This window comes from Acipenser ruthenus, chromosome 2 (genome assembly GCF_902713425.1).
Source record: "Acipenser ruthenus chromosome 2, fAciRut3.2 maternal haplotype, whole genome shotgun sequence".
Taxonomy (NCBI): domain Eukaryota; kingdom Metazoa; phylum Chordata; class Actinopteri; order Acipenseriformes; family Acipenseridae; genus Acipenser; species Acipenser ruthenus.
The window spans coordinates 19466347-19472346 of record NC_081190.1 but is presented as its reverse complement, the minus strand read 5'-3'; positions in this window follow the sequence as shown (position 1 = coordinate 19472346).

Sequence of the window (6000 nt, the reverse complement as noted above, 5' to 3'; positions counted from 1 at the left end):
TTAATCTTCACTTTCCACACTCTCACTCTTTCTCTAGCCTGGCACTTCTACCGTTCGCGTCCATAACGGGGATCGAGGGCAGTGCGCCCCCTGTTTATGCCCTCTCTCGACCACTGTTCCCTTCCAATCACACATCAATTCCTCCCTACACCCCGACTCCCGCTCCTAGCATGCACTCCTGGTCGGGTCGCTGGACAACCCGGCACATAAACGCACTAGATCTGAAAGCGGTTCACCTCACGCTGTAACATTTCCTCCCTGTGCTCCGCAACCCACATGTCCTTTTCCGCAGGGACAATGTCAGTAGTTGTGTACATGAACCACCAGGGAGGGCTTCGGACCTTGGGGTTACACCGCATAGCCTTTCGGCTACTGATCTGGGCACAAAGACACTTCCTGTCCCTCCGGGCTGTACACCTCCCAGGAGTGGTGAATTGGGTGACTGACCTCCTCTCCAGGGAGGGTCCTCACCTGTCAGAATGGTAACTGCACCCTCAGGTGGTGCAGCGCATTTGGGAGCGCTTCGGGAAAGCCCAGGTTGATCTATTTGCCACGGCAGAGCCGACCCATTGCCCCCTGTGGTTTTCCCTCTGCAGCTGCGGAGGTCCACTAGGCGTCAACCCCCTAGCGCACAAATGGCCCAAAGCGCTTTTGTATGCTTTCCCGCCTATACCGCAGCTCCCTGCCTTCCTCGAAAAGGTCAGGAGAGACCAGGTGACAGTTCTCCTGATGGCCACCAGGTGGCCCAGGAGAATCTGGTTTTCGAACCTCTGCCAGTTGCTGCGAGGCCAGGCGAAAGACACCCTCTGGCACCCAGAACCGGCTAGACTCCAGCTGTAGGTCTGTCCACCCTAGGGCTCTCAGACGCAGTAGTCGGCACACTGCAGAACACTAGGGCTTCTTCCACAAGAGCGTTGTACGCCTACAAGTGGAAATATTTTCAAAATTGGTGCATGGCCGGAGGCCATGATCCCGTGTATTGTCCTATAGCAGTTATTTTACAGTTTCTGCAAGATCTACTAGAGACGGGTAAATCCTCCTCTACGTTGAAAGTGTACCTAGCAGCCACATCTGCTTGCCATGTTCCCATCGACTCAGTATCCTCAGGCGCTCATATCCTGGCAACCCGTTTTCTAAAGGGTGCTCAGCAGTTACGTCCTCCTATAAAGGACGTCTTCCCCGAGTGGAGTCTAGATGTGGTACTGGAGGCTCTCAATAAGGCCCCGTTTGAGCCTATACATTCTATAGAGCTGAAGTGTCTCTCTATGAAGACAGCCTTTCTATTAGCTATCACCTCCGCTAAGTGGGTCAGTGAGCTACAGGCACTGTCCATGGATAGTTCCTGTATGCACGTTTGGGACGATGGAAACAGGGTGTCACTGTGCACAAACCCTGCTTTCCTCCCTAAGGTGATTACAGCATTTCACTTGAATCAATCAATGGAACAAGAGACTTTCCATCCCCCTCCCTTCACGGAGGAGTCGGTTAGAAGATTAAATTCCCTCTGCCTGATTTGGGCATTGAGATGCTATGTGAATAGTAAGAGAGCGCTGCGTCAGTCTGACCAGCTCTTCGTCTGTCATGGTGAAAGGACCCGAAGTCAAGCCCTATCTAAGCAGCGACTGTCCCATTGGATTGTGGACACAGTCTCGACTGCGTATACTAATGCCAGCCTACCCCCACCTGGGAGGGTGGCCGCGCACTCTACCAGAAGTGTGGCTACATCATGGGCCCTCTTTAGAGGTGTCTCGTTGACCGATATCTGTACTGCAGCTAGCTGGGCTACTCTGCATACATTTACTTAATGTCGTAGATCCTGCCTTCAATAGGCACTAGGGTCCTTGAGGTTGCATGGTCACACCACCAACACTAGATGGCGGTAGCGAGATGTCCCTCATATGCTGTCCGCTCATTCGTCCTCGCGACAGGTTTGGTATACTTTCCCAAAAGTGTAATTGGCGGTCAGTGACTATTTATTACCTCAGTGAGGCGGGACTGAGGACGTCACTCTTCGGAGGGGCCTATCGGCAGCTTTGATATAAAATGCTCAGTGAATACCTGACAAGCAGGCATATCCCAAAAGTATAATTGGCGGTCATCTTCTCTTTCAAGGAACGTGACTTGTGTTTTGAAATCGACTAGTAGAGTCCCCAGAGTGTTTTTTTGTGTGAGTGCCTTGAGTGTACTACACTTGACTACACTGGGCAGCTAAAGCGTGCTGCTTTACCAGCCAGCGGTACACTTACAGCTGAGCAGCGTAGTGCTACTCAGACTGACAAATAAGAAAAGAAAATAAATTCCAAAGCACATTGTTTTGGCCGTGTGCTACAGCCAACTACGTGCAGTCTCTGGTTCCTTTTTGCTGTAGTCCCGCTTCGCTTCTGCTCTTCTTGGATGCCTTCTGCGTTCCTCTCTGTTTCTCTATTCTTCTTACTCCAGCCTCAGCAGCAGCAGCAGCAGCAGCCCGCTACATATCCACACGTCCAGGGCATGCCCCGGTGCACCAGCCACCAATCCCAAGCAGACACAGCTTCCCGCTCTGGATCCCCTGATGGATGCAACATCTCCTCCCTTGGTTTTGTCAACAATGTTGCAACTGGGTATCCTAACGCAGTTACAGCAGACCCAGTTACACAATATATGCACATGCATATACAGATTTTGTGTTTGGTTTTGAGCGAGCGCACTGGGCATCTATCCCACAATATTTATTTGCATGAACACAATGATTTACTATAGCCTCAAATCATACATATTTTTTTCATTTATTTTAAATTAGCGACAATGACCCAGACATTAATTTTAACACCAAAATCTGGTCAGTTTTTTGTTCATCAATTTTAATTTAATGTAGGCCTACATGTTTTATGTTGTTAATTGTGTATTATAATATGGAAGAGCCAAAATTTCAAGTTATTTTAATTCTTGCATGGCCATAGGACTCTTCAGTACTCTTCCATATTATACTTTGAATGCTGAAGGTAATGTATTTCTGATTTAACATATGTATATAAAGCTCCTTTAAATTAAATTAGTTTTCTGTTTTCAAGAATGGAGGAGGGTGATTTGAAGAAGCTGCAGGTGTCACAGCTTAATGCTCACCCCCGGCTAACTTTCACCCCCGTGAATTTTAATCTAATCTAATTCTCCCTGTCGTGAATTTTAGCCTCGGGAGAGAATTAGCCTAGGCTACAATTCACAGGCATGAAAGTGAGCATCAGGCTGTGACAACGGCCACGTACCTTTGAACTCAGACTATGATGATGATACAAGAAGGCGGCTTGCTCAACAGACAAACCATTTAAAATCTTTGTCTGGATCTGGAGGGGGATTAGGGCTCTTTTCATTATTGCTGTTTTCCACATTATGCTAGTGTTAATTTTCTTATTAGATTAACAATCTGAAATTATTCTTTTATTTTTTTGTTGCAGCTTTGTGCTAACTAGGAACTTTAGTTATCTCATATGTACTTAATTTAAACATGTGCCACACCCTACTTTCAGATTGATTCATTATTTAACTTGCTCTAATCTACTACTATTTTATAAAATAAATATATATCGTATTTGCAAACCACCACTTAATTGTCGCTATGCCTATCACTTTGTTTACAGGCATTTGATTGATATATTTTGCTAAGCTGAAAGGGGGCTGCGACTCATTGCTGCTACACTGAACGATAAGGAACAATAACTGAGGCAGACAAAGAATCTTTAGACAAGGAATATATTTTATGACAATACCAGATGAAGAGATAAAAACAGAGGGTCAGATTGATTTAAAATAAACAGAAACAAAAATAACAAACACACAAACTTCTGTTTGCCGTGTTATTTATTCAGACATCCTTCCAAAATGCATCCCAGGGAAATACTTTTAACAGATTCAGTGGATTTCACATATTTGTTATAGAGTTAATCATGTTCTCAGGCTGATTTCTGTGATCGGACATTTGCGATTCAATTTTAGAGAGTAACAGGTTACTTTCAGACAGTGTGGATTCGATGGTTCAATGGTTCCTACCTTTTTCATTGTTAGCTGGAGAATTTCCAGCAACATGGTTGGTGCACTCCAGTAGCTCTAATAAATATGGACATCATTAATTTTATACCATCACACAGTCTGGGAGTAGGCTAGGTTAAAGAAAACTCTGTTTAAAAGCCATGCTTTTTAACTGTCTTGTATGCAAAAAAAAAAAACAAAAGAGTTTAAAAAAACTCTTATTTTATTTCATTTTTTAAAATAAAATTGCAAACATTTTACTTCAATTATGTAATATTAAAATAAACATTAAGAAGTATTACAATATAAAAAAATACAACATTTCCTAAAACAAAAATTTAAATGAGGTGGCCAGTAACCAATCATTTTTTTAAAATACCAACACTTACAACTGTACCCAGAGAAAACAAATCTCTTATCAGACACACGGTTCCTGAAAAGAAGAAAAATAAAATAGAAACATACTTAAACTGTAAAAGTGTTATAATTTAACCTATACTTGTACTTCCAAGGCTTGTGCTTATTCTTTTGAATTCCAATCACAAGATGTTCCTCTGATTGGGGCTCAACATGAAGAATTAAAGGCATCCGAGTTGATGAGTGCAGATTAAGTGTTAGGAAATCAAACACAACCTTATACTGAACATCAAAACAGACATTACTTATTGCTAAGACAACCCCAGAAGGATACTTCCGTGTCAGCAGGTAGAGACATGGTTCATGAATTACACTGGTAGTAGTGTCCTGCCACAGAACTGACTGGTTCAGATATTCATTTGAATCAGCTGCTTGAAGATCACAGATACAAAGCCTGAGATCCACAGCAGTATTTGAACACTTCCGATAAATACTATAGGATGTAATGCGGTCAAACCCCAAAAACAACATTGTCTCAAGGTTTTCTTGGTTGCTGAAGTGAATGCTCACTGTGAACTGCTCTTCTGTGCGACCGGTAGACTTTGGTGCCCTGACATATAGGTCAAGATTGACCATTACCTCATTTTCAGACACATCTTCTACTTTCACATCATCAAACCTGGTAGCTACCAGTCTCTGACAGGCTTGTATGGAATTTTGCTGCTCCTGAAAAATCTGCCGGTTCATTTGAGCCAAAGCAAACTCTGCAAACAAGGCATGATAGGAGTCATTCAGCTGTGGTGTGTAGTGATTTTGGCAAATACACAAATTGGGCTGAATTCTAGGGATGTCCTGGCATGTCCTGTTGGCTGAAACAGGGCTCAGCAGCCCATCCCTGTTCACATTGTATATGAGGTCTTTGGTGTCTGTGAGGTGGCTTGCTGATGGCAGCAAGCTCTTAACAGTGTGATGGACGTCAATGAGGCTCACCAGCCTGTGCTGGTTGGTAAGCAGGGACCTCATCTTGTCCTTGCCCAACAGAATGGCCGCTTGATCTGGGACAATGACAAACAGGTGAGTATGGAACAACTCCACCTGAGATTCTCGGGAGGCTGCCACAAAGCGGCCGTAGTTATTGCCATGATCTGAGAGAATGAAGGTCACAGTGTTTTGCTGATTAGCCAGAAAGGTGACGTGTCTTGCCAGGTCCTCATCTAGTTGCTTTAGCCTGATCCCAGTGTCTTCGTGAGCTGTATCCAGGATAAGAAAAGAAAATGCAGGCTTTGCAAATGGGAGAAACGTGCTAGGAAGTACTCCATGTACTGAAGGAGATAAGTATGCTGATGTATTCCATTGTAGCAAATGGCATCAGGTCCATGGAACATATCTTTAAACCCGTTTTCCTGAAGTATTTCACAGCTGCTGTAGGAGACATCTGTCCTGTCAATTCCAGCCCTTTTGGTTGCTTCTACGAAAAGTTTCGTCCTTGTTGAATGGGGCGCGGAAAAATTGAGAGCCCTCTGCTCTTTTACTAGACCCCACTCCCACTCCCAGCACATATCCTCAACATAGAGAGTCTCATATCCAAAGGCTTTGAATTTGCCCAGGGTTTCATTGAGATCCACCGTCTTCAGGTGAAGC